Source organism: Pomacea canaliculata, linkage group LG3 (genome assembly GCF_003073045.1).
Source record: "Pomacea canaliculata isolate SZHN2017 linkage group LG3, ASM307304v1, whole genome shotgun sequence".
Lineage (NCBI taxonomy): Eukaryota > Metazoa > Mollusca > Gastropoda > Architaenioglossa > Ampullariidae > Pomacea > Pomacea canaliculata.
This window is the reverse complement of record NC_037592.1, coordinates 8556744-8566683: the sequence shown is the minus strand read 5'-3', so window position 1 is coordinate 8566683 and position 9940 is coordinate 8556744.

Genomic DNA, 9940 nt, shown 5'->3' with positions numbered 1-9940 from the left:
AATTAAAATGATAGAAAAGTTGGACAAACAATGTATTTTTCTTTTCTTGTTTCTCGGAGACGGAATTTGACTTACGGCAGTGCCATGGATGATGACGGCTCCTAGTCATCACTGTGTCACCGACTGACAGCCGTGCGTTTCCAAACAAAAGATAAATAAATCTATGTCCTGGATAAAGTAGCATGCTTACTTAGCCTGGACTCCTTCCTGACGACGATGCAGCTGCCACCTGCCGGTGACGTAGTCGGATCAGAGAATACCCGGATGTTAACTTTTTTTTCCTTCTTCTTCACTTTTTATCACTTACTGTTAAGAAAGGCTTTCACTTTTCTGTTTAACACTTAAAATGTCACGCCATCATGAAATTAAAAGAAAAAGGAAAAGTTACCCGGATATCAAACTCACTTCTGTCTAATCTGAATTAATCAGCGATCACGTTAAAGAAGCTGATGGCCATGAACCCGTCCAAAGAAAATTAAAAAAGAAATTGATTAAAGCAGAAAAAAGAAAAGTAACAATTCATAAGGTAGCTTTCATTACCGGAAATCCCTCTACAGCCCTGGAAAGAGAAACTTGACAGGCCACAGTCCATAGCTCCCCAGTTTAGAAACAGGGAAACAGGCGAAATGTGCGAAAGAATGAAGAACGAATTCGGAATCCCAGTCTCAGATTTTCACCTGATTCGAGTACAGCAGAGTCTGAGTTCAAAGTTTATATAATCCATGAATGAAGTATATTCCAATCCCTCTATCAGGTAGAGTCTACCTGATATAACTTAGGTGCGAATAAGAAATATTTATTATATATTTATGCTTGTTCGGTCGAGATAAGATAGTGTGCTTGCATGTAGGTTTACGCGCGTGCGTGCCCGTCGAGGCTGTTGAGGATAAAAGAAACGAAAGACTGAAGATTTTTTTTTTTTTTTTTTTTTTTTTGCAGAAAAACACAGAGCTGTGGGAGTGAGAGTGCCTGGGTGTGATTCCGATCTAATGTGGATTTCTCTTAATGCACCCGGTCCTCAATCTCGCCGCGAGGAGCGGTCTCGAAGGATCCACTGCTGGCAAGAAAGATGGAACGCTAACAGCCCGTCTAATTATCGTTCGATTGTACGAAAGGATTTTTTTTTCCTCCTCCGGTCGCGTTTTGGCTCATCTGTTTGCACGTCTGTTATGTCTGGCGTGGCGCCTGCGCAAAAGACACGGGTGGGGATGGAGAGAAGGGGGGATGCACGCGCCTGCTGGGGCTGTGTTGTCAATCTGCGGGGAAAATTACAGGGCTACCTGGTGTGGGGGGCAGGGGGGAACAAGGACATGTGTCGCTGCTAGCTGATCGCCAGGTATTTGTAATACAGCGTCAACTCAACTTACGCTTATTATCTTTGGCGCTGGCTGGTATTGAACAGAGCTAGCGATTAAGGACCCTGTCCCTGGTCTTCCATATTTTTAAATATGAGATTTTATATATATTTTTTTTATTTTTTATTTATTTTGTATACATCATACGTAAACCAAAATGCTTTCTCTCTTTCTAGTCAGAACTCGACTAAAATACATTATACTTTACTATAGCCCGATAGTATCTTTTTACCTACCTTATAAATGTCACTATTGTTATACAGAAATATTTATTGTTACTATGTTATATATAATATATATGTTATATAATATATATATATATTATATATACTCTTATTTTACTTTGATGTGCATGCTGGGGTGGCTATGGTCTAGTGGTTTGCATACTCCATTGTGGAGGTGAAGACCAAAGGTTTGAGAACCGTTCGAATCCGTGTCTAGAAAGCTCTTCTGATGGGTAACTACTTTTATGTCTTCAGTACTTAATTATTGATGTACTGTTTATTTATTTTCTTTTTCTTTTTTTTTTTTTTTTGTTTGTTTTGAAAATGAGTGTTTCATTAATTTTCAGTTTCTAACATAAATTTACCTGAAATTAAAATATTTCAAAACATTCCTAACTTCAAAACTATTTGAGCAATAGAAGGAACCTTTGTATCATTGAAATCAGGGAAAGTATTTTTGTATGTACTTTCTTCTTCCTTGTTGCTGATAAAAAAAATAGTTTGAAGAACATATTATTATTATTATAATGCCTATATATATATTAATTTTATACATGTGGAAAGTTTGATATGACCTCCTTAACACTGGTTGTGAATAAACACTAGCATCATACCTTCAGGGCATGCATAAAGTTTTCAAGTGGGGTCGCACTGCCTTTGTAATCACCTGCTCGCCGAACTCGTAGGCTGTTTGTCGACTGATGTAGATCAAACATAATTTTCGAGTCTTGTGTACACAAACTCCAGTCGATAGTTGCTGGTGCGTTGTAAAGAATACAGACACTAATTGCAAATGATCTTTCTGCATTTCGCGGTCTTGAAGAGCAATGTGTGCTGTGCTTTATCGAGGAGACCTATCGAAACAAAGGGCCTTTCTTTTTTTCTGAGGTCCTCACGCTGCACATATTTTCTCATTGACTTTAAAAGTTTCAAGTTTAATTCGTGTCAACAACCCACTACATGAACTAATTAATCCACTTGATATATTGACGGAAACGTTGCATGAAAAGGAAGCCACAAAAGGAAATGTAGGATCATTCTGGACCTTGTTGATTCAATTTCTTTTTTATTTTTTGTTGAATAAATATCTAAAAAAAATGGTATATCACAATATGCTTACTACGAAATAAGTAAGATAGCACCATTCGCCATACTCTCTTAATCTGATATTTTCGTTTCTTCTTTAATTCTATGCTAATTAGACTAAAGGTCTTCTTGCAGGTTGTCCACGGTACCTAAATCTTTAACTTCAAAAATGTCCAGAGCTCGAATGCTCTTCTCGTTCTCCAAGCTCCCAAAATAGACACACCACACCCCACCCCACCACAACACACCACAACATAACTCAAAACACCCCACCCCACAATACCACACCCCACCACATATAGGGTTCTGCTACGACAAAACTGTTAAACCCTGTTCTGCTGCATTTGTGTTCAAAGTCGTCCACAGCTCACTGGGACGAGTAGGTCGCGGAGTGGTCAGCCCAATGATGACGTCACGGTTCCATCATGCATCAGTTTTACAGGACTGGCCACTGCACGTGCATGGTCCACATACTGACGTTTGTAACGCCATTACCTGTAAAAATAATCACACAAATGTTACCCGTGTATTTGACATCCAAGGTACGCTATTTACACACAAAAAGGTGGTCACTGAGTAATCAAGGGGACGTAACGCTTCACCCGAAATGGCTTTGCCGTTGGGGGTCGATGGTGTCTCCGAGAGACAACTCTGCCCGTTCATGCGTCTCGAGTTATCGCACTTCTTCGGGACGTCATGCGGTTGCTGTCGTTAACCTAACATGTTCAGGCTTAAAAGGCCTGCCTCACAAGCCATTGGCTTCTGCCAGAATGTTCGCTCCCAGGACCCCGTGTATGGCTTATGTTGATGGAATGCTGCACCCTGGGATCGATGGCCCGTTTCCATCAATCAAAGTCTGATGCACGCTGTCTGGACAAAGAGTGAGGTGCCCTTTCATCAGGGCCCATAACACGGGCATTACCTTGAGGTCGTTGTCTAGGTGGACAGGAAGAAGGCCAGAATGAAAACGCCCCATCCGTGGAGTTCCTTCCATCCGCTACGCCCGGTCTTTGATGAAGTCCAGCAATAAGTTCAGATTTAAAAAGAGGTAGAGAGAGACAGTAACTTTCTGAGAGTCAGTACTGCTCGCCATTATTTTCTTCCTCAGGAGATGTGAGCCACTGTGAAAAGCCTCTCAGGCTTTGGCCAGGTGACGTTAAAATCACGTAAATGGATAAAAAAAAAACTACATCTGATTATAATGACTGGAAGGTATTGTCCAGGCCAATTATAACAGTCCTCTAGGTTAACAACAATTAATTAATGATGGCAAGTTTTGGGGAGGGAACAGGAAATTAGGATCCGTGATAAGATACTGAGAGACAACTGGAACTGAAATGCAGTCTCTCACCCGTTACCTGGTTTGTTAGCAATGTTTAACGATTAACACTTTTTCCTCACCTTACACGGATGAATAAAAAATTTAAAAAAAATAAAAAAGAAGCAAAAACACAAAGGTAGATGTCTCAGAAAACTACTTTATCCAGATCATTTGTCTTAGTACAGTTTTTTCGACAGACTGAAGGCATTATACATTCCTCTCCTCCTCGTCTTTTTTTACCTTGGGACTGAAAATGCTTTGATGAAGAAAAAGTTTCAACATTTGTTTTTAACTCCAGGATTTTTTGGAGGATAGTTAATGTCACTTCAGGAACCTTGGGAGGTAGACTGAATCGTTCCTAATCTTTAAGCTTTGCAAGTCTCCGTGGGTTCTTTTCATGTGGATGTCTCTGTTACAACCAAAGACACGGAAATTATTCTTTTTCCAAGACAGCGGGCATTTCATTAGTTCGTCTATATCCTTCAAACTCATATAAGATTCTCAAACATACAGTTTGTAGCATGACTTTGTCTCCATTGTCGAAAGATGTGTTTATCTACTCTTTTTTTCAACGCCTTTCCTTCTTCGATTCTTGTTTTAAGTAACCAATCTGATTATTTCAGAAGATCGAAGACTGTTTGTTGGCCATATCTAAGGGTCTAGCTATGTCTTATTAGCTCCCTGAAAGAATATATTTCCCTTTCCTGCCTTGGAAGAATTATTATCATATATGGCACAGGGACTTTCAGATCTTCCAACACTATCATGTGATCATCACAGGCTCCTTTGTACCATCCTCTACAGAAGACCGTTAACAAAGTTTTCCTCCTCTCCTTGGTTTGTCTTTCTCGTTTTTCTCGCTGACTGGTCCAAGATTTTCGCTTTCCTTTGCGCTTTACATTTTTCAGTTTATTTCTGTTTCTTTTCCCCTTCTTTCTTCTACCTTATATGTTTCCTTTTCTGTTTCTTTATTTCGTGTTCGTTCTTTTTCTCTATTTTTTCTTTCCTGTTTTTTCCATTCGTTTCTCTTTATTTCTTTGGGCTTTTTTCTTCTTCTTTTCCTTTTTGTGTGTGTGTTGTTTTTTTTAGTTTTTCTTCGCTCTATCAAATGTGTAGATGGTTTCCCGTGCCATGTCACTCACCAAAACAATTTCTCTTCCTTTTTATTAAATTATTATCTACATTTGCCTAAATACATATAGGGAACGATGACAATTACTTAAAGAATAGGTAATTGTCTGGATGGTTGCTTGCTTGGTTGGTTGTTATGTTGATTAGTTAGTTAGCTCTTTGACAATAGCTTTGTCGCGTGAAGAGTTTTGGTAACATTGTAGTGACTAGTTACAACTGTCAAGGAAGTAAAGTGTAATTATTCCACATCTGTGCCAGCTTTTATTACAAGAATCCTAATCGTCATATACAGGTAGATGCGTTTTTACTTCAATTTCTGTTCAGAAAAGGAGGAACAAGAAGTCTTTCAGCTGACATCAATGGTAGTCCCAGGTGGGGAGGTGCTTTGTGGTCTAATGTCCCTGTGAACCCTATTGAACCTCCTGGGATGTCATAAGGTTAGGTGAGTGCTCCTCGTTCATAAAGACCAACTGGCTGCTCATCTTGTAAAGTACACTTCTGGGTCAAAAATAAACTTTCCTGTCGCAACTTACAACTGTACCTGGTAGCACAGGTGTCTACATCATACCATAATTAATGTCCTTTGCGACTACAAAGAGGCCGCGCACAAATTAGAGGATGTCACAAGCTAAATTGACCTGATAGAAGGACTGATAAAAGTGCCACCTACCAAAGCCGTCCATAACACTTTTCTTTATTTAGTTTTTCTCTCCACCTTCCCGCCTTTGATCAAGGAGTCGGTCGTTTCCTGAGATAGGCCTGCAGGGAGTTTAGTAGACGCCAGGGGCGGTAACTATGAGGTAAAGGTAGGTGGCATTTGGGAAAATCAAAGGCAAGCGTCTTGTCTCCTTAATTATGAAGCAGTGTCCAAACCAGGAGGAAATTGCTTTAACCCCTGAAGCCTTAGTTATGCCTTCGCTTCATAACTCGTGCAGCCAGGCACAGATCTTACCTTACACGGGCCTTACAAACTGCCGGAACTGACGTCATGACATAAGCCTGCTGTCTGAGCTTCGCGGAGTTTTCTCTCGTTCCTCAGTCGTTAGGGAAGTCAGAGCGTCTGCAAAACTATCTGCTAATATTTTTTTGTGTTGTCTGGGAGAGATCCGATCACAGGCTTGTGAGGGTCATAAAATCAGACAGCCTGTGTAGTTTGCTGTCCATGTCCCAGCCGAACCCAGGCTCCGCCAGCGAAAGGCTAAGATCAGATTTGACCTCCGTGTCACAAACCGCCTGATGTCATGAAGACACTGTCTCTGATGCTGATGTTTCTGGTTGCAGGCTGACAGCACCATGTTATTATCATTTCTTCTGGTATTATCGTTTCTTGGTTTAATGGAATAATTGTGGCTTTTATTATGGGCGGGTTCTGATGATGTTGAATGTCCACAAGTATTGGCATTTGCTCGTGCACAGGTATGAGCCTCTGTTTCTCAAAGATGAAATTTTGTGTGCGAGAGAGAGAAGGAGAGAATGCCTGGGTTTCTTGTTTTGTTTTGTTTTGTTTTGTTTTGTTTTGTTTTGTTTTGTTTCGTTTCGTTTCGTTTTGTTTTGTTTTGTTTTGTTTCGTTTTTTATGAGGTGCATCTTTGCTGTGTGTGCGATAACAAAAAGTAGCAACTTGTACAATAACCACGTCATGGACGTATCCGAGGAGTCTACATCCGGGAACTTCGTCGAGGTCTGTCGATTGAAACTTCCACTTTGTCACGTTCTGTGTCGAACCTGTGACGTCTGTGCTACAGCCTCTTTAAAGCGCATATTTTTCTCGACAAGTCAACCACCGAGACCCTCCTCTTCGTGGGTAGTGGGGTTGCTGGGGAAACACTTCGCGATGTGTGCCTGGAAAACGGCGATCACGAGGACGACGACAAACAACTGGAGGAACCGGTGCAGCCAGGCCGCTGCCTCCCAAACACGAACTGGTCGTGCAAGAGTACTCGAAAAACCTCGAGAAACTTCGGGAAAATTTATTGTGGCCTTGACCCGACCACTGCGATGAAAGACCGGCATTGTACGTTCCAGACAGAGGCGACAAGGAGACACTCAATATGTTGACAATGACGACTGAACGGCCTGGGTATGTCGGTACTGGGAGGTATTGGGGTTGCCAGCCAGTCCACTTACTGTGCTCGGGATGTGCCAGTCGTGCACTTTTACGCACAGAACATAATGGCCTGCATCTATATGTGGTTTCTCGTTTCGCCCGCCCCAGAAGTCTATTCATTCCGGAGAGTAGCGCACATCGATTTGGAAATTATTAACAATTGGGGAACATAGTTTCCTGAGAGCTGTTGCATACAGCTTGGAAATTTCGATGCGGCTTTCTCATTCCTTTTTGTGTTACAAACTTCTTTCTTCTTCATTCTTTTTTTTTCAGCTTTTTCTCTTCTGCGTCAGCAACAAATTTTACTGGAAAATACCTATCTTCAGGTAGAAAGGGGAATAAATGACTTTTTTCCCTTCTTGGAAGAGGAGGGGGTGAATAAATGTAGAGCAGACCTGGGCAAAGGCCGGCCCGCGGGCCAGATCCGGCCCGCCTACTGTCTCTGACCGGCCCGCCCGCTGGCGAAGAGATATATATACTATATATACAGTATTGGGTAAAACTGAGTTAACTATATTAGTCCGGCCCTCTAAAACCATCCCAATTTCTCATGCAGCCCCTTGGGAAAATTAATTGCCCACCCCTGATGTAGAGGATCTGTTATATCGAGGTGTCTGTCCCATATTCATAAAATACAATCAAGCCTATGTTGAGTTAAAACCTTATAATTTTTATACCACAAACAATCTCGAAGTTTGTATATGAACATAGAAGAAGGTAAGTAAACGTAACGGTTACCTGTATTGTAATTCTACCAGAAGATACTTGTGTGTGTACGAGCGAGCGTGAGTTCATGTATGGAGTAGAAAGAGTAAAGTGTACTAGAAAGCATCATTACTACTGAAGGGGGAGAAGGGAGGAACAAATTAGTAGTCGGGGGAGTGGTAGCGACAAGGGTCGAGTCGGTGTCAGACAACGGCCTGTGAATCCAACACCGACCTGCTGGGCGGCAATCTTCCTGTCCTCCACCTACGCCCCCTCCTCATCAGCTGCAGGCCGGTCCGGCCCTCGAGCCCACTTGAAGTGAGATACAGCAGGGTGTGTACATAGCGACTCAAGCGCGGGTGGTGTGGTGGAGCTGCAGCCGATGAAGCTGGTGTTACAGCTGTCTGAGCATCGCATACCCTGGTGCCGTCTCGCGATGTATCGAGCGTCTGCGCACGGTACCCGGCTAGTCACACCTGCCTGTGCTCCGGCCGACCGTCTTGGATTGGTGGGTGCCGGGCGACGCTTCCTCTTGATCTTTCGCTGGTTTCAGCAATTGCTTCGAGTGCTCAGATGAAGTGGCAACCTGTGGCAGGTGCATGTTTTCAAGTGAAGTACAACAGGAAAGATTGTTGTTGCTGGAGGGCAATAAAGATGTTGCAGACAAAAAAACTGATCGGGAAAATAGTTCCGTGGTCATCATTTCTCATGTAATGGATGACATGTTGGGGTGGCTGAAGAGGCTCGATGTTACTTGTAGGAAACTATGACTTGATAGTTATGCATACCAGCCTAAGATTCTGCTCACTAGTGGTAACTCATTTCTTTACTGGTTATAGAGGTGGGATGGGGGATAGTTTGAAAGTTCTCAGTATTTACTGGCACTCGTCGATCTGTGACGTAAGCGCTCGCGCACATGCTGGGGAAGATCGAGGGTGTGCGATAAAGAGAGAACCACTGAGATACAGACTTGCCAATAAATAAATAAACTGTACTTACGAGAAAATAATGAGAAGGGAAAGTCTTGGTACATAGTGAGGAAAGTTTTTTAAAAAATATTTGAAACGGATCCTAAAAACCAAGCCTGTGGCAACCTACCAACACAGAAATTTGTGTCACATGTATGGGTTCCATGTCCTGGCAGTATAAATGTCATTTCCATCCTGTGCACATTTAAAGCGAGCTTTAGCTGGGACTCTTGTCCGATTTATCTGGGATATGAAGCTCTTTCATATACGTATTGATGAAATCCCATGGTTCTTGAGTTAATGCTGCGTGCTTCCCTGATAGATTTCAGGTATGCGTGTTTCTTGGACAGATTTCATAGTGATTTTTTTCGATGACTATAGCATGCGTATTAATACAAAGAGAGACTGAGCTGAAACGTAGGAAGAAAACAAAAAGGAAGGTCAACGTCAATACAAAAGTACAAGGAGAAAAATGCGAATTTACAGTTTAATACTATTTTTAGCAGACAAGATGATAGAAACATTCAAACCCATTAATTTTGAAGCTGCGACGACTATAAGCACAAATCAAAGAAAGGGTTATTACACTCAAAGACTGTTCTTCGGGGTACATTAGAGTAAGAAGGTGTGAGACGCGTAGGTGGCCAGGAAAAACTGTCTTGAAAACATGGTCATTCCATACCGGACCAGATTACCACCGCTCGTGACAGGTCTGAGTGGCTGCGCGCGTCTGTCCATTTATTCCCTGAGCATAACAGTTTGTCAGTGTGTACAGGGCTGGCTGCCTTGCCATGATATAGTCTTAGATGCTGGCTCGGCGTTAAACACCAATCCCATGTCCCCTCGTCAGTTGGTACCAGCCAAGGGATGAACGAATGAACACGATCGTATTTGGAAGAGACAAAAATTAATGTTTACACGTCCGCTGTTGAGATACGCATGCTTATCCATGGGACAGCACTCTCTGATTTCCATTCTAGAGTAAAAATAGCCTCCCTTGGTATGTGTCTAGATCATGGAAATCTGTGGTATAGGTTTCTTACG